Genomic DNA, 20,895 nt, shown 5'->3' on the forward strand with positions numbered 1-20,895 from the left:
AAATCGGAACGCTCACTGACATTTGCCCTATCTGAAAGTCTGATAAAAGCCGGAAAAATGACTGAGTCCAAAAAAAATTTTTTTAAAACTTTTTTCAATTTTACCCCCGTGGGATATATATTCTACCCACACACATTTGGAACTCTCCTGGGGTACCCTCACACATATTATTCCCTCATTTAGTGGATATTTTCACAAAAAAGTGAAATTTTCAAAAATCCAGAAAATTGGCTGAAAACGACTAAATATCAAGGACTCATTGGGCGAATCGCTCTGGAACTGAAATCGGAACGCTCACTGACATTTGCCCTATCTGAAAGTCTGATAAACGCCGGAAAAATGACTGAGTCCAAAAAAATTTTTTTTTAAACTTTTTTCAATTTTACCCCCGTGGGATATATATTCTACTCACACACATTTGGAACTCTCCTGGGGTACCCTCACACATATTATTCCCTCATTTAGTGGATATTTTCACAAAAAAGTGAAATTTTCAAAAATCCAGAAAATTGGCTGAAAACGACTAAATATCAAGGACTCATTGGGCGAATCGCTCTGGAACTGAAATCGGAACGCTCACTGACATTTGCCCTATCTGAAAGTCTGATAAACGCGGGAAAAATGACTAAGTCCAAAAAAAAATTTTTTTCAACTTTTTTCAATTTTACCCCCGTGGGATATATATTCTACCCACACACATTTGGAACTCTCCTGGGGTACCCTCACACATATTATTCCCTCATTTAGTGGATATTTTCACAAAAAAGTGAAATTTTCAAAAATCCAGAAAATTGGCTGAAAATGAATAAATATCAAGGACTCATTGGGTGTATCGCTCTGGAACTGAAATCGGAACGCTCACTGACATTTGCCCCATCTGAAAGTCTGATAAACGCCGGAAAAATGACTGAGTCCAAAAAAATTTTTTTTTAAACTTTTTTCAATTTTACCCCCGTGGGATATATATTCTACCCACACACATTTGGAACTCTCCTGGGGTACCTTCACACATATTATTCCCTCATTTAGTGGATATTTTCACAAAAAAGTGAAATTTTCAAAAATCCAGAAAATTGGCGGAAAACGACTAAATATCAAGGACTCATTGGGCGAATCGCTCTGGAACTGAAATCGGAATGCTCACTGACATTTGCCCTATCTGAAAGTCTGATAAACGCCGGAAAAATGACTAAGTCCAAAAAAAAAATTTTTTAAACTTTTTTCAATTTTACCCCCGTGGGATATATATTCTACCCACACACATTTGGAACTCTCCTGGGGTACCCTCACACATATTATTCCCTCATTTAGTGGATATTTTCACAAAAAAGTGAAATTTTCAAAAGTCCAGAAAATTGGCTGAAAACGACAAAATATCAAGGACTGATTGGTCGAATTGCTCTGGAACTGAAATCGGAACGCTCACTGACATTTGCCCTATCTGAAAGTCTGATAAACACCGGAAAAATGACTGAGTCCCAAAAAAAATTTTTTTCAACTTTTTTCAATTTTACCCCCGTGGGATATATATTCTACCCACACACATTTGGTACTCTCCTGGGGTACCCTCACACATATTATTCCCTCATTTAGTGGATATTTTCACAAAAAAGTGAAATTTTCAAAAATCCAGAAAATTGGCTGAAAATGAATAAATATCAAGGACTCATTGGGTGTATCGCTCTGGAACTGAAATCGGAACGCTCACTGACATTTGCCCTATCTGAAAGTCTGATAAAAGCCGGAAAAATGACTGAGTCCAAAAAAAATTTTTTTTAAACTTTTTTCAATTTTACCCCCGTGGGATATATATTCTACTCACACACATTTGGAACTCTCCTGGGGTACCCTCACACATATTATTCCCTCATTTAGTGGATATTTTCACAAAAAAGTGAAATTTTCAAAAATCGAGAAAATTGGCTGAAAACGACTAAATATCAAGGACTCATTGGGAGAATCGCTCTGGAACTGAAATCGGAACGCTCACTAACATTTGCCCTATCTGAAAGTCTGATAAACGCGGGAAAAATGACTAAGTCCAAAAAAAAATTTTTTTCAACTTTTTTCAATTTTACCCCCGTGGGATATATATTCTACCCACACACATTTGGAACTCTCCTGGGGTACCCTCACACATATTATTCCCTCATTTAGTGGATATTTTCACAAAAAAGTGAAATTTTCAAAAATCCAGAAAATTGGCTGAAAACGAATAAATATCAAGGACTCATTGGGTGTATCGCTCTGGAACTGAAATCGGAACGCTCACTGACATTTGCCCTATCTGAAAGTCTGATAAACGCCGGAAAAATGACTGAGTCCAAAAAAAAATTTTTTTAAACTTTTTTCAATTTTACCCCCGTGGGATATATATTCTACCCACACACATTTGGAACTCTCCTGGGGTACCCTCACACATATTATTCCCTCATTTAGTGGATATTTTCACAAAAAAGTGAAATTTTCAAAAATCCAGAAAATTGGCTGAAAACGACTAAATATCAAGGACTCATTGGGCGAATCGCTCTGGAACTGAAATCGGAATGCTCACTGACATTTGCCCTATCTGAAAGTCTGATAAACGCCGGAAAAATGACTAAGTCCAAAAAAAAAATTTTGGCAACTTTTTTCAATTTTACCCCCGTGGGATATATATTCTACTCACACACATTTGGAACTCTCCTGGGGTACCCTCACACATATTATTCCCTCATTTAGTGGATATTTTCACAAAAAAGTGAAATTTTCAAAAGTCCAGAAAATTGGCTGAAAACGAATAAATATCATGGACTCATTGGTTGAATCGCTCTGGAACTGAAATCGGAACGCTCACTGATATTTGCCCTATCTGAAAGTCTGATAAGCGCCGGAAAAATGACTAAGTCCCAAAAAAAAAATTTTTTTCAACTTTTTTGAATTTTACCCCCGTGGAATAAATATTCTACCCACACACATTTGGAACTCTCCTGGGGTACCCTCACACATATTATTCCCTCATTTAGTGGATATTTTCACAAAAAAGTGAAATTTTCAAAAATCCAGAAAATTGGCTGAAAACGAATAAATATCAAGGACTCATTCGGCGAATCGCTCTGGAACTGAAATCGGAACGCTCACTGACATTTGCCCTATCTGAAAGTCTGAAAAACGCCGGAAAATTGACTGAGTCCAAAAAAAATTTTTTTTTAACTTTTTTCAATTTTACCCCCGTGGGATATATATTCTACCCACACACATTTGGAACTCTCCTGGGGTACCCTCACACATATTATTCCCTCATTTAGTGGATATTTTCACAAAAAAGTGAAATTTTCAAAAATCCAGAAAATTGGCTGAAAACGACTAAATATCAAGGACTCATTGGGCGAATCGCTCTGGAACTGAAATCGGAATGCTCACTGACATTTGCCCTATCTGAAAGTCAGATAAACGCCGGAAAAATGACTAAGTCCAAAAAAAAAATTTTTGCAACTTTTTTCAATTTTACCCCGTGGGATATATATTCTACCCACACACATTTGGAACTCTCCTGGGGTACCCTCACACATATTATTCCCTCATTTAGTGGATATTTTCACAAAAAAGTGAAATTTTCAAAAATCCAGAAAATTGACTGAAAACGACTGGATATCAAGGACTCATTGGGCGAATCGCTCTGGAACTGAAATCGGAACGCTCACTGACATTTGCCCTATCTGAAAGTCTGATAAACGTCAGAAAAATGACTAAGTCCAAAAAAAAAGTTTTTCAACTTTTTTTAATTTTACCCCCGTGGGATATATATTCTACCCACACACATTTGGAACTCTCCTGAGGTACCCTCACACATATTATTCCCTCATTTAGTGGATATTTTCACAAAAAAGTGAAATTTTCAAAAGTCCAGAAAATTGGCTGAAAACGACGAAATACCAAGGACTCATTGGGCGAATCGCTCTGGTACTGAAATCGGAACGCTCACTGACATTTGCCCTATCTGAAAGTCTGATAAACACCCGAAAAATGACAGTCCCCAAAAAAATTTTTTTCAACTTTTTTCAATTTTACCCCCGTGGGATTTATATTCCACCCGCACACATTTGGAACTCTCCTGGGGTACCCTCACACATATTATTCCCTCATTTAGTGGATATTTTCACAAAAAAGTGAAATTTTCAAAAATCCAGAAAATTGGCGGAAAACGACTAAATATCAAGGACTCATTGGGCGAATCGCTCTGGAACTGAAATCGGAACGCTCACTGACATTTGCCCTATCTGAAAGTCTGATAAACGCCGGAAAAATGACTAAGTCCAAAAAAAAAATTTTTTTTTAAACTTTTTTCAATTTTACCCCCGTGGGATATATATTGTACCCACACACATTTGGAACTCTCCTGGGGTACCCTCACACATATTATTCCCTCATTTAGTGGATATTTTCACAAAAAAGTGAAATTTTCAAAAATCCAGAAAATTGACTGAAAACGACTGAATATCAAGGACTCATTGGGCGAATCGCTCTGGAACTGAAATCGGAACGCTCACTGACATTTGCCCTATCTGAAAGTCTGATAAACGCCAGAAAAATGACTAAGTCCAAAAAAAAAGTTTTTCAACTTTTTTTAATTTTACCCCCGTGGGATATATATTCTACCCACACACATTTGGAACTGTCCTGGGGTACCTTCACAAATATTATTCCCTCATTTAGTGGATATTTTAACAAAAAAGTGCAATTTTCAAAAATCCAGAAAATTGTCTGAAAACGACTAAATATCAAGGACTCATTGGGCGAATCGCTCTGGAACTGAAATCGGAACGCTCACTGACATTTGCCCTATCTGAAAGTCTGATAAACGCCAGAAAAATGACTAAGTAAAAAAAAATAAATTTTTTTTAAAGTTTTTTCAATTTTACCCCCGTGGGATATATATTCTGCCCACACACATTTGGAACTCTCCTGGGGTACCCCTCACACATATTATTCCCTCATTTAGTGGATATTTTCACAAAAAAGTGAAATTTTCAAAAATCCAGAAAATTGGCTGAAAACGAATAAATATCAAGGACTCATTGGGTGTATCGCTCTGGAACTGAAATCGGAATGCTCACTGACATTTGCCCTATCTGAAAGTCTGAAAAACGCCGGAAAATTGACTGAGTCCAAAAAAAATTTTTTTTTAACTTTTTTCAATTTTACCCCCGTGGGATATATATTCTACCCACACACATTTGGAACTCTCCTGGGGTACCCTCACACATATTATTCCCTCATTTAGTGGATATTTTCACAAAAAAGTGAAATTTTCAAAAATCCAGAAAATTGGCTGAAAACGACTAAATATCAAGGACTCATTGGGCGAATCGCTCTGGAACTGAAATCGGAATGCTCACTGACATTTGCCCTATCTGAAAGTCAGATAAACGCCGGAAAAATGACTAAGTCCAAAAAAAAAATTTTTGCAACTTTTTTCAATTTTACCCCGTGGGATATATATTCTACCCACACACATTTGGAACTCTCCTGGGGTACCCTCACACATATTATTCCCTCATTTAGTGGATATTTTCACAAAAAAGTGAAATTTTCAAAAATCCAGAAAATTGACTGAAAACGACTGGATATCAAGGACTCATTGGGCGAATCGCTCTGGAACTGAAATCGGAACGCTCACTGACATTTGCCCTATCTGAAAGTCTGATAAACGTCAGAAAAATGACTAAGTCCAAAAAAAAAGTTTTTCAACTTTTTTTAATTTTACCCCCGTGGGATATATATTCTACCCACACACATTTGGAACTCTCCTGAGGTACCCTCACACATATTATTCCCTCATTTAGTGGATATTTTCACAAAAAAGTGAAATTTTCAAAAGTCCAGAAAATTGGCTGAAAACGACGAAATACCAAGGACTCATTGGGCGAATCGCTCTGGTACTGAAATCGGAACGCTCACTGACATTTGCCCTATCTGAAAGTCTGATAAACACCCGAAAAATGACAGTCCCCAAAAAAATTTTTTTCAACTTTTTTCAATTTTACCCCCGTGGGATTTATATTCCACCCGCACACATTTGGAACTCTCCTGGGGTACCCTCACACATATTATTCCCTCATTTAGTGGATATTTTCACAAAAAAGTGAAATTTTCAAAAATCCAGAAAATTGGCGGAAAACGACTAAATATCAAGGACTCATTGGGCGAATCGCTCTGGAACTGAAATCGGAACGCTCACTGACATTTGCCCTATCTGAAAGTCTGATAAACGCCGGAAAAATGACTAAGTCCAAAAAAAAAATTTTTTTTTAAACTTTTTTCAATTTTACCCCCGTGGGATATATATTGTACCCACACACATTTGGAACTCTCCTGGGGTACCCTCACACATATTATTCCCTCATTTAGTGGATATTTTCACAAAAAAGTGAAATTTTCAAAAATCCAGAAAATTGACTGAAAACGACTGAATATCAAGGACTCATTGGGCGAATCGCTCTGGAACTGAAATCGGAACGCTCACTGACATTTGCCCTATCTGAAAGTCTGATAAACGCCAGAAAAATGACTAAGTCCAAAAAAAAAGTTTTTCAACTTTTTTTAATTTTACCCCCGTGGGATATATATTCTACCCACACACATTTGGAACTGTCCTGGGGTACCTTCACAAATATTATTCCCTCATTTAGTGGATATTTTAACAAAAAAGTGCAATTTTCAAAAATCCAGAAAATTGTCTGAAAACGACTAAATATCAAGGACTCATTGGGCGAATCGCTCTGGAACTGAAATCGGAACGCTCACTGACATTTGCCCTATCTGAAAGTCTGATAAACGCCAGAAAAATGACTAAGTAAAAAAAAATAAATTTTTTTTAAAGTTTTTTCAATTTTACCCCCGTGGGATATATATTCTGCCCACACACATTTGGAACTCTCCTGGGGTACCCCTCACACATATTATTCCCTCATTTAGTGGATATTTTCACAAAAAAGTGAAATTTTCAAAAATCCAGAAAATTGGCTGAAAACGAATAAATATCAAGGACTCATTGGGTGTATCGCTCTGGAACTGAAATCGGAATGCTCACTGACATTTGCCCTATCTGAAAGTCTGAAAAACGCCGGAAAATTGACTGAGTCCAAAAAAAATTTTTTTTTAACTTTTTTCAATTTTACCCCCGTGGGATATATATTCTACCCACACACATTTGGAACTCTCCTGGGGTACCCTCACACATATTATTCCCTCATTTAGTGGATATTTTCACAAAAAAGTGAAATTTTCAAAAATCCAGAAAATTGGCTGAAAACGACTAAATATCAAGGACTCATTGGGCGAATCGCTCTGGAACTGAAATCGGAATGCTCACTGACATTTGCCCTATCTGAAAGTCAGATAAACGCCGGAAAAATGACTAAGTCCAAAAAAAAAATTTTTGCAACTTTTTTCAATTTTACCCCGTGGGATATATATTCTACCCACACACATTTGGAACTCTCCTGGGGTACCCTCACACATATTATTCCCTCATTTAGTGGATATTTTCACAAAAAAGTGAAATTTTCAAAAATCCAGAAAATTGACTGAAAACGACTGGATATCAAGGACTCATTGGGCGAATCGCTCTGGAACTGAAATCGGAACGCTCACTGACATTTGCCCTATCTGAAAGTCTGATAAACGTCAGAAAAATGACTAAGTCCAAAAAAAAAGTTTTTCAACTTTTTTTAATTTTACCCCCGTGGGATATATATTCTACCCACACACATTTGGAACTCTCCTGAGGTACCCTCACACATATTATTCCCTCATTTAGTGGATATTTTCACAAAAAAGTGAAATTTTCAAAAGTCCAGAAAATTGGCTGAAAACGACGAAATACCAAGGACTCATTGGGCGAATCGCTCTGGTACTGAAATCGGAACGCTCACTGACATTTGCCCTATCTGAAAGTCTGATAAACACCCGAAAAATGACAGTCCCCAAAAAAATTTTTTTCAACTTTTTTCAATTTTACCCCCGTGGGATTTATATTCCACCCGCACACATTTGGAACTCTCCTGGGGTACCCTCACACATATTATTCCCTCATTTAGTGGATATTTTCACAAAAAAGTGAAATTTTCAAAAATCCAGAAAATTGGCGGAAAACGACTAAATATCAAGGACTCATTGGGCGAATCGCTCTGGAACTGAAATCGGAACGCTCACTGACATTTGCCCTATCTGAAAGTCTGATAAACGCCGGAAAAATGACTAAGTCCAAAAAAAAAATTTTTTTTTAAACTTTTTTCAATTTTACCCCCGTGGGATATATATTGTACCCACACACATTTGGAACTCTCCTGGGGTACCCTCACACATATTATTCCCTCATTTAGTGGATATTTTCACAAAAAAGTGAAATTTTCAAAAATCCAGAAAATTGACTGAAAACGACTGAATATCAAGGACTCATTGGGCGAATCGCTCTGGAACTGAAATCGGAACGCTCACTGACATTTGCCCTATCTGAAAGTCTGATAAACGCCAGAAAAATGACTAAGTCCAAAAAAAAAGTTTTTCAACTTTTTTTAATTTTACCCCCGTGGGATATATATTCTACCCACACACATTTGGAACTGTCCTGGGGTACCTTCACAAATATTATTCCCTCATTTAGTGGATATTTTAACAAAAAAGTGCAATTTTCAAAAATCCAGAAAATTGTCTGAAAACGACTAAATATCAAGGACTCATTGGGCGAATCGCTCTGGAACTGAAATCGGAACGCTCACTGACATTTGCCCTATCTGAAAGTCTGATAAACGCCAGAAAAATGACTAAGTAAAAAAAAATAAATTTTTTTTAAAGTTTTTTCAATTTTACCCCCGTGGGATATATATTCTGCCCACACACATTTGGAACTCTCCTGGGGTACCCCTCACACATATTATTCCCTCATTTAGTGGATATTTTCACAAAAAAGTGAAATTTTCAAAAATCCAGAAAATTGGCTGAAAACGAATAAATATCAAGGACTCATTGGGTGTATCGCTCTGGAACTGAAATCGGAATGCTCACTGACATTTGCCCTATCTGAAAGTCTGATAAACGCCGGAAAAATGACTAAGTCCCCAAAAAAAATTTTTTTCAACTTTTTTGAATTTTACCCCCGTGGGATATATATTCTACCCACACACATTTGGAACTCTCCTGGGGTACCCTCACACATATTATTCCCTCATTTAGTGGATATTTTCACAAAAAAGTGAAATTTTCAAAAATCCAGAAAATTGGCTGAAAACGACTAAATATCAAGGACTCATTGGGCGAATCGCTCTGGAACTGAAATCGGAACGCTCACTGACATTTGCCCTATCTGAAAGTTTGATAAACGCCGGAAAAATGACTGAGTCCAAAAAAAATTTTTTTTAAACTTTTTTCAATTTTACCCCCGTGGGATATATATTCTACCCACACACATTTGGAACTCTCCTGGGGTACCCTCACACATATTATTCCCTCATTTAGTGGATATTTTCACAAAAAAGTGAAATTTTCAAAAATCCAGAAAATTGGCTGAAAACGACTAAATATCAAGGACTCATCGGGCGAATCGCTCTGGAACTGAAACCGGAACACTCACTGACATTTGCCCTATCTGAAAGTCTGATAAACGCCGGAAAAATGACTAAGTCCCAAAAAAAAATTTTTTTAAACTTTTTTGAATTTTACCCCCGTGGAATAAATATTCTACCCACACACATTTGGAACTCTCCTGGGGTACCCTCACACATATTATTCCCTCATTTAGTGGATATTTTCACAAAAAAGTGAAATTTTCAAAAATCCAGAAAATTGGCTGAAAACGACTAAATATCAAGGACTCATTGGGCGAATCGCTCTGGAACTGAAATCGGAACGCTCACTGACATTTGCCCTATCTGAAAGTCTGATAAACGCCGGAAAAATGACTAAGTCCAAAAAAAAAATTTTTGCAACTTTTTTCAATTTTACCCCCGTGGGATATATATTCTACCCACACACATTTGGAACTGTCCTGGGGTACCTTCACAAATATTATTCCCTCATTTAGTGGATATTTTAACAAAAAAGTGCAATTTTCAAAAATCCAGAAAATTGTCTGAAAACGACTAAATATCAAGGACTCATTGGGCGAATCGCTCTGGAACTGAAATCGGAACGCTCACTGACATTTGCCCTATCTGAAAGTCTGATAAACGCCAGAAAAATGACTAAGTAAAAAAAAAAAAATTTTTTTTAAAGTTTTTTCAATTTTACCCCCGTGGGATATATATTCTACCAACACACATTTGGAACTCTCCTGGGGTACCCCTCACACATATTATTCCCTCATTTAGTGGATATTTTCACAAAAAAGTGAAATTTTCAAAAATCCAGAAAATTGGCTGAAAACGACTAAATATCAAGGACTCATCGGGCGAATCGCTCTGGAACTGAAACCGGAACACTCACTGACATTTGCCCTATCTGAAAGTCTGATAAACGCCGGAAAAATGACTAAGTCCCAAAAAAAAATTTTTTTAAACTTTTTTGAATTTTACCCCCGTGGAATAAATATTCTACCCACACACATTTGGAACTCTCCTGGGGTACCCTCACACATATTACTCCCTCATTTAGTGGATATTTTCACAAAAAAGTGAAATTTTCAAAAATCCAGAAAATTGGCTGAAAACGACTAAATATCAAGGACTCATTGGGCGAATCGCTCTGGAACTGAAATCGGAACGCTCACTGACATTTGCCCTATCTGAAAGTCTGATAAACGCCGGAAAAATGACTGAGTCCCAAAAAAATTTTTTTTAAACTTTTTTCAATTTTACCCCCGTGGGATATATATTCTACCCACACACATTTGGAACTCTCCTGGGGTACCCTCACACATATTATTCCCTCATTTAGTGGATATTTTCACAAAAAAGTGAAATTTTCAAAAATCCAGAAAATTGACTGAAAACGACTGAATATCAAGGACTCATTGGGCGAATCGCTCTGGAACTGAAATCGGAACGCTCACTGACATTTGCCCTATCTGAAAGTCTGATAAACGCCAGAAAAATGACTAAGTCCAAAAAAAAAGTTTTTCAACTTTTTTTAATTTTACCCCCGTGGGATATATATTCTACCCACACACATTTGGAACTGTCCTGGGGTACCTTCACAAATATTATTCCCTCATTTAGTGGATATTTTCACAAAAAAGTGAAATTTTCAAAAATCCAGAAAATTGGCTGAAAACGACTAAATATCAAGGACTCATTGGGCGAATCGCTCTGGAACTGAAATCGGAACGCTCACTGACACTTGCCCTATCTGAAAGTTTGATAAACGCCGGAAAAATGACTGAGTCCCAAAAAAATTTTTTTTAAACTTTTTTCAATTTTACCCCCGTGGGATATATATTCTACCCACACACATTTGGAACTCTCCTGGGGTACCCTCACACATATTATTCCCTCATTTAGTGGATATTTTCACAAAAAAGTGAAATTTTCAAAAATCCAGAAAATTGGCTGAAAACGACTAAATATCAAGGACTCATCGGGCGAATCGCTCTGGAACTGAAACCGGAACACTCACTGACATTTGCCCTATCTGAAAGTCTGATAAACGCCGGAAAAATGACTAAGTCCCAAAAAAAAATTTTTTTAAACTTGTTTGAATTTTACCCCTGTGGAATAAATATTCTACCCACACACATTTGGAACTCTCCTGGGGTACCCTCACACATATTATTCCCTCATTTAGTGGATATTTTCACAAAAAAGTGAAATTTTCAAAAATCCAGAAAATTGGCTGAAAACGACTAAATATCAAGGACTCATTGGGCGAATCGCTCTGGAACTGAAATCGGAATGCTCACTGACATTTGCCCTATCTGAAAGTCTGATAAACGCCGGAAAAATGACTAAGTCCAAAAAAAAAATTTTTGCAACTTTTTTCAATTTTACCCCCGTGGGATATATATTCTACCCACACACATTTGGAACTCTCCTGGGGTACCCTCACACATATTATTCCCTCATTTAGTGGATATTTTCACAAAAAAGTGAAATTTTCAAAAATCCAGAAAATTGACTGAAAACGACTGAATATCAAGGACTCATTGGGCGAATCGCTCTGGAACTGAAATCGGAACGCTCACTGACATTTGCCCTATCTGAAAGTCTGATAAACGCCAGAAAAATGACTAAGTCCAAAAAAAAAGTTTTTCAACTTTTTTTAATTTTACCCCCGTGGGATATATATTCTACCCACACACATTTGGAACTGTCCTGGGGTACCTTCACAAATATTATTCCCTCATTTAGTGGATATTTTAACAAAAAAGTGCAATTTTCAAAAATCCAGAAAATTGTCTGAAAACGACTAAATATCAAGGACTCATTGGGCGAATCGCTCTGGAACTGAAATCGGAACGCTCACTGACATTTGCCCTATCTGAAAGTCTGATAAACGCCAGAAAAATGACTAAGTAAAAAAAAAAAAATTTTTTTTAAAGTTTTTTCAATTTTACCCCCGTGGGATATATATTCTACCCACACACATTTGGAACTCTCCTGGGGTACCCCTCACACATATTATTCCCTCATTTAGTGGATATTTTCACAAAAAAGTGAAATTTTCAAAAATCCAGAAAATTGGCTGAAAACGACTAAATATCAAGGACTCATTGGGCGAATCGCTCTGGAACTGAAATCGGAACGCTCACTGACACTTGCCCTATCTGAAAGTTTGATAAACGCCGGAAAAATGACTGAGTCCCAAAAAAATTTTTTTTAAACTTTTTTCAATTTTACCCCCGTGGGATATATATTCTACCCACACACATTTGGATCTCTCCTGGGGTACCCTCACACATATTATTCCCTCATTTAGTGGATATTTTCACAAAAAAGAGAAATTTTCAAAAATCTAGAAAATTGGCTGAAAACGACTAAATACCAAGGACTCATTGGGCGAATCGCTCTGGTACTGAAATCGGAACGCTCACTGACATTTGCCCTATCTGAAAGTCTGATAAACACCCGAAAAATGACAGTCCCCAAAAAAATTTTTTTCAACTTTTTTCAATTTTACCCCCGTGGGATATATATTCTACCCACACACATTTGGAACTCTCCTGGGGTACCCTCACACATATTATTCCCTCATTTAGTGGATATTTTCACAAAAAAGTGAAATTTTCAAAAATCCAGAAAATTGGCGGAAAACGACTAAATATCAAGGACTCATTGGGCGAATCGCTCTGGAACTGAAATCGGAACGCTCACTGACATTTGCCCTATCTGAAAGTCTGATAAACGCCGGAAAAATGACTAAGTCCAAAAAAAAAATTTTTTCAACTTTTTTCAATTTTACCCCCGTGGGATATATATTCTACTCACACACATTTGGAACTCTCCTGGGGTACCCTCACACATATTATTCCCTCATTTAGTGGATATTTTCACAAAAAAGTGAAATTTTCAAAAGTCCAGAAAATTGGCTGAAAACGAATAAATATCAAGGACTCATTGGGTGAATCGCTCTGGAACTGAAATCGGAACGCTAACTGACATTTGCCCTATCTGAAAGTCTGATAAACGCCGGAAAAATGACTGAGTCAAAAAAAATTTTTTTTTAAACTTTTTTCAATTTTACCCCCGTGGGATATATATTCTACCCACACACATTTGGAACTCTCCTGGGGTACCCTCACACATTTTATTCCCTCATTTAGTGGATATTTTCACAAAAAAGTGAAATTTTCAAAAATCCAGAAAATTGGCGGAAAACGACTACATATCAAGGACTCATTGGGCGAATCGCTCTGGAACTGAAATCGGAACGGTCACTGACATTTGCCCTATCTGAAAGTCTGATAAACGCCGGAAAAATGACTAAGTCCAAAAAAAAAATTTTTTCAACTTTTTTCAATTTTACCCCCGTGGGATATATATTCTACTCACACACATTTGGAGCTCTCCTGGGGTACCCTCACACATATTATTCCCTCATTTAGTGGATATTTTCACAAAAAAGTTAAATTTTCAAAAGTCCAGAAAATTGGCTGAAAACGAATAAATATCATGGACTCATTGGTTGAATCGCTCTGGAACTGAAATCGGAACGCTCACTTACATTTGCCCTATCTGAAAGTCTGATAAACGCCGGAAAAATGACTAAGTCCCAAAAAAAAATTTTTTTCAACTTTTTTGAATTTTACCCCCGTGGGATATATATTCTACCCACACACATTTGGAACTCTCCTGGGGTACCCTCACACATATTATTCCCTCATTTAGTGGATATTTTCACAAAAAAGTGAAATTTTCAAAAATCCAGAAAATTGACTGAAAACGACTGAATATCAAGGACTCATTGGGCGAATCGCTCTAGAACTGAAATCGGAACGCTCACTGACATTTGCCCTATCTGAAAGTCTGATAAACGCCAGAAAAATGACTAAGTCCAAAAAAAAAGTTTTTCAACTTTTTTTAATTTTACCCCCGTGGGATATATATTCTACCCACACACATTTGGAACTGTCCTGGGGTACCTTCACAAATATTATTCCCTCATTTAGTGGATATTTTAACAAAAAAGTGCAATTTTCAAAAATCCAGAAAATTGTCTGAAAACGACTAAATATCAAGGACTCATTGGGCGAATCGCTCTGGAACTGAAATCGGAACGCTCACTGACATTTGCCCTATCTGAAAGTCTGATAAACGCCAGAAAAATGACTAAGTAAAAAAAAAAAAATTTTTTTTAAAGTTTTTTCAATTTTACCCCCGTGGGATATATATTCTGCCCACACACATTTGGAACTCTCCTGGGGTACCCCTCACACATATTATTCCCTCATTTAGTGGATATTTTCACAAAAAAGTGAAATTTTCAAAAATCCAGAAAATTGGCTGAAAATGACTAAATATCAAGGACTCATTGGGCGAATCGCTCTGGAACTGAAATCGGAACGCTCACTGACATTTGCCCTATCTGAAAGTTTGATAAACGCCGGAAAAATGACTGAGTCCAAAAAATATTTTTTTAAACTTTTTTCAATTTTACCCCCGTGGGATATATATTCTACCCACACACATTTGGAACTCTCCTGGGGTACCCTCACACATATTATTCCCTCATTTAGTGGATATTTTCACAAAAAAGTGAAATTTTCAGAAATCCAGAAAATTGGCTGAAAACGACTAAATATCAAGGACTCATCGGGCGAATCGCTCTGGAACTGAAACCGGAACACTCACTGACATTTGCCCTATCTGAAAGTCTGATAAACGCCGGAAAAATGACTAAGTCCCAAAAAAAAATTTTTTTAAACTTTTTTGAATTTTACCCCCGTGGAATAAATATTCTACCCACAAACATTTGGAACTCTCCTGGGGTACCCTCACACATATTACTCCCTCATTTAGTGGATATTTTCACAAAAAAGTGAAATTTTCAAAAATCCAGAAAATTGGCTGAAAATGACTAAATATCAAGGACTCATTGGGTGAATCGCTCTGGAACTGAAATCGGAACGCTCACTGACATTTGCCCTATCTGAAAGTCTGATAAACGCCGGAAAAATGACTGAGTCCCAAAAAAATTTTTTTTAAACTTTTTTCAATTTTACCCCCGTGGGATATATATTCTACCCACACACATTTGGAACTCTCCTGGGGTACCCTCACACATATTATTCCCTCATTTAGTGGATATTTTCACAAAAAAGTGAAATTTTCAAAAATCCAGAAAATTGGCTGAAAACGACTAAATATCAAGGACTCATTGGGCGAATCGCTCTGGAACTGAAATCGGAACGCTCACTGACATTTGCCCTATCTGAAAGTCTGATAAACGCCGGAAAAATGACTAAGTCCAAAAAAAAAATTTTTGCAACTTTTTTCAATTTTACCCCCGTGGGATATATATTCTACCCACACACATTTGGAACTCTCCTGGGGTACCCTCACACATATTATTCCCTCATTTAGTGGATATTTTCACAAAAAAGTGAAATTTTCAAAAATCCAGAAAATTGACTGAAAACGACTGAATATCAAGGACTCATTGGGCGAATCGCTCTGGAACTGAAATCGGAACGCTCACTGACATTTGCCCTATCTGAAAGTCTGATAAACGCCAGAAAAATGACTAAGTAAAAAAAAAAAAATTTTTTTTAAAGTTTTTTCAATTTTACCCCCGTGGGATATATATTCTGCCCACACACATTTGGAACTCTCCTGGGGTACCCCTCACACATATTATTCCCTCATTTAGTGGATATTTTCACAAAAAAGTGAAATTTTCAAAAATCCAGAAAATTGGCTGAAAACGAATAAATATCAAGGACTCATTGGGTGTATCGCTCTGAAACTGAAATCGGAATGCTCACTGACATTTGCCCTATCTGAAAGTCTGATAAACGCCGGAAAAATGACTAAGTCCCAAAAAAAAATTTTTTTCAACTTTTTTGAATTTTACCCCCGTGGGATATATATTCTACCCACACACATTTGGAACTCTCCTGGGGTACCCTCACACATATTATTCCCTCATTTAGTGGATATTTTCACAAAAAAGTGAAATTTTCAAAAATCCAGAAAATTGGCTGAAAACGACTAAATATCAAGGACTCATTGGGCGAATCGCTCTGGAACTGAAATCGGAACGCTCACTGACATTTGCCCTATCTGAAAGTTTGATAAACGCCGGAAAAATGACTGAGTCCAAAAAATATTTTTTTAAACTTTTTTCAATTTTACCCCCGTGGGATATATATTCTACCCACACACATTTGGAACTCTCCTGGGGTACCCTCACACATATTATTCCCTCATTTAGTGGATATTTTCACAAAAAAGTGAAATTTTCAGAAATCCAGAAAATTGGCTGAAAACGACTAAATATCAAGGACTCATCGGGCGAATCGCTCTGGAACTGAAACCGGAACACTCACTGACATTTGCCCTATCTGAAAGTCTGATAAACGCCGGAAAAATGACTAAGTCCCAAAAAAAAATTTTTTTAAACTTTTTTGAATTTTACCCCCGTGGAATAAATATTCTACCCACAAACATTTGGAACTCTCCTGGGGTACCCTCACACATATTACTCCCTCATTTAGTGGATATTTTCACAAAAAAGTGAAATTTTCAAAAATCCAGAAAATTGGCTGAAAATGACTAAATATCAAGGACTCATTGGGTGAATCGCTCTGGAACTGAAATCGGAACGCTCACTGACATTTGCCCTATCTGAAAGTCTGATAAACGCCAGAAAAATGACTAAGTCCAAAAAAAAAGTTTTTCAACTTTTTTTAATTTTACCCCCGTGGGATATATATTCTACCCACACACATTTGGAACTGTCCTGGGGTACCTTCACAAATATTATTCCCTCATTTAGTGGATATTTTAACAAAAAAGTGCAATTTTCAAAAATCCAGAAAATTGTCTGAAAACGACTAAATATCAAGGACTCATTGGGCGAATCGCTCTGGAACTGAAATCGGAACGCTCACTGACATTTGCCCTATCTGAAAGTCTGATAAACGCCAGAAAAATGACTAAGTAAAAAAAAAAAAATTTTTTTTAAAGTTTTTTCAATTTTACCCCCGTGGGATATATATTCTACCCACACACATTTGGAACTCTCCTGGGGTACCCCTCACACATATTATTCCCTCATTTAGTGGATATTTTCACAAAAAAGTGAAATTTTCAAAAATCCAGAAAATTGGCTGAAAACGAATAAATATCAAGGACTCATTGGGTGTATCGCTCTGGAACTGAAATCGGAATGCTCACTGACATTTGCCCTATCTGAAAGTCTGATAAACGCCGGAAAAATGACTAAGTCCCAAAAAAAATTTTTTTTCAACTTTTTTGAATTTTACCCCCGTGGGATATATATTCTACCCACACACATTTGGAACTCTCCTGGGGTACCCTCACACATATTATTCCCTCATTTAGTGGATATTTTCACAAAAAAGTGAAATTTTCAAAAATCCAGAAAATTGGCTGAAAACGACTAAATATCAAGGACTCATTGGGCGAATCGCTCTGGAACTGAAATCGGAACGCTCACTGACATTTGCCCTATCTGAAAGTTTGATAAACGCCGGAAAAATGACTGAGTCCCAAAAAAATTTTTTTTAAACTTTTTTCAATTTTACCCCCGTGGGATATATATTCTACCCACACACATTTGGATCTCTCCTGGGGTACCCTCACACATATTATTCCCTCATTTAGTGGATATTTTCACAAAAAAGAGAAATTTTCAAAAATCTTGAAAATTGGCTGAAAACGACTAAATATCAAGGACTCATCGGGCGAATCGCTCTGAAACTGAAACCGGAACACTCACTGACATTTGCCCTATCTGAAAGTCTGATAAACGCCGGAAAAATGACTAAGTCCCAAAAAAAAAATTTTTTCAACTTTTTTGAATTTTACCCCCGTGGAATAAATATTCTACCCACACACATTTGGAACTCTCCTGGGGTACCCTCACACATATTATTCCCTCATTTAGTGGATATTTTCACAAAAAAGTGAAATTTTCAAAAATCCAGAAAATTGGCTGAAAACGACTAAATATCAAGGACTCATTGGGCGAATCGCTCTGGAACTGAAATCGGAACGCTCACTGACATTTGCCCTATCTGAAAGTCTGATAAACGCCGGAAAAATGACTGAGTCCCAAAAAAATTTTTTTTAAACTTTTTTCAATTTTACCCCCGTGGGATATATATTCTACCCACACACATTTGGAACTCTCCTGGGGTACCCTCACACATATTATTCCCTCATTTAGTGGATATTTTCACAAAAAAGTGAAATTTTCAAAAATCCAGAAAATTGGCTGAAAACGACTAAATATCAAGGACTCATTGGGCGAATCGCTCTGGAACTGAAATCGGAACGCTCACTGACATTTGCCCTATCTGAAAGTCTGATAAACGCCGGAAAAATGACTAAGTCCAAAAAAAAAATTTTTGCAACTTTTTTCAATTTTACCCCCGTGGGATATATATTCTACCCACACACATTTGGAACTCTCCTGGGGTACCCTCACACATATTATTCCCTCATTTAGTGGATATTTTCACAAAAAAGTGAAATTTTCAAAAATCCAGAAAATTGACTGAAAACGACTAAATATCAAGGACTTATTGGGCGAATCGCTCTGGAACTGAAATCGGAACGCTCACTGACATTTGCCCTATCTGAAAGTCTGATAAACGCCAGAAAAATGACTAAGTCCAAAAAAAAAGTTTTTCAACTTTTTTTAATTTTACCCCCGTGGGATATATATTCTACCCACACACATTTGGAACTGTCCTGGGGTACCTTCACAAATATTATTCCCTCATTTAGTGGATATTTTAACAAAAAAGTGCAATTTTCAAAAATCCAGAAAATTGTCTGAAAACGACTAAATATCAAGGACTCATTGGGCGAATCGCTCTGGAACTGAAATCGGAACGCTCACTGACATTTGCCCTATCTGAAAGTCTGATAAACGCCAGAAAAATGACTAAGTAAAAAAAAAAAAATTTTTTTTAAAGTTTTTTCAATTTTACCCCCGTGGGATATATATTCTACCCACACACATTTGGAACTCTCCTGGGGTACCCCTCACACATATTATTCCCTCATTTAGTGGATATTTTCACAAAAAAGTGAAATTTTCAAAAATCCAGAAAATTGGCTGAAAACGAATAAATATCAAGGACTCATTGGGTGTATCGCTCTGGAACTGAAATCGGAATGCTCACTGACATTTGCCCTATCTGAAAGTCTGATAAACGCCGGAAAAATGTCTTAGTCCCAAAAAAAAATTTTTTTCAACTTTTTTGAATTTTACCCCCGTGGGATATATATTCTACCCACACACATTTGGAACTCTCCTGGGGTACCCTCACACATATTATTCCCTCATTTAGTGGATATTTTCACAAAAAAGTGAAATTTTCAAAAATCCAGAAAATTGGCTGAAAACGACTAAATATCAAGGACTCATCGGGCGAATCGCTCTGGAACTGAAACCGGAACACTCACTGACATTTGCCCTATCTGAAAGTCTGATAAACGCCGGAAAAATGACTAAGTCCCAAAAAAAAATTTTTTTTAACTTTTTTGAATTTTACCCCCGTGGAATAAATATTCTACCCACACACATTTGGAACTCTCCTGGGGTACCCTCACACATATTATTCCCTCATTTAGTGGATATTTTCACAAAAAAGTGAAATTTTCAAAAATCCAGAAAATTGGCTGAAAACGACTAAATATCAAGGACTCATTGGGCGAATCGCTCTGGAACTGAAATCGGAACGCTCACTGACATTTGCCCTATCTGAAAGTCTGATAAACGCCGGAAAAATAACTGAGTCCCAAAAAAATTTTTTTAAACTTTTTTCAATTTTACCCCCGTGGGATATATATTCTACCCACACACATTTGGAACTCTCCTGGGGTACCCTCACACATATTATTCCCTCATTTAGTGGATATTTTCACAAAAAAGTGAAATTTTCAAAAATCCAGAAAATTGGCTGAAAACGACTAAATATCAAGGACTCATTGGGCGAATCGCTCTGGAACTGAAATCGGAACGCTCACTGACATTTGCCCTATCTGAAAGTCTGATAAACGCCGGAAAAATGACTAAGTCCAAAAAAAAAATTTTTGCAACTTTTTTCAATTTTACCCCCGTGGGATATATATTCTACCCACACACATTTGGAACTCTCCTGGGGTACCCTCACACATATTATTCCCTCATTTAGTGGATATTTTCACAAAAAAGTGAAATTTTCAAAAATCCAGAAAATTGACTGAAAACGACTAAATATCAAGGACTTATTGGGCGAATCGCTCT

Source organism: Phyllobates terribilis, unplaced genomic scaffold (genome assembly GCF_046119375.1).
Source record: "Phyllobates terribilis strain yellow unplaced genomic scaffold, ASM4611937v1 Scaffold_8__6_contigs__length_399053987, whole genome shotgun sequence".
NCBI lineage: Eukaryota > Metazoa > Chordata > Amphibia > Anura > Dendrobatidae > Phyllobates > Phyllobates terribilis.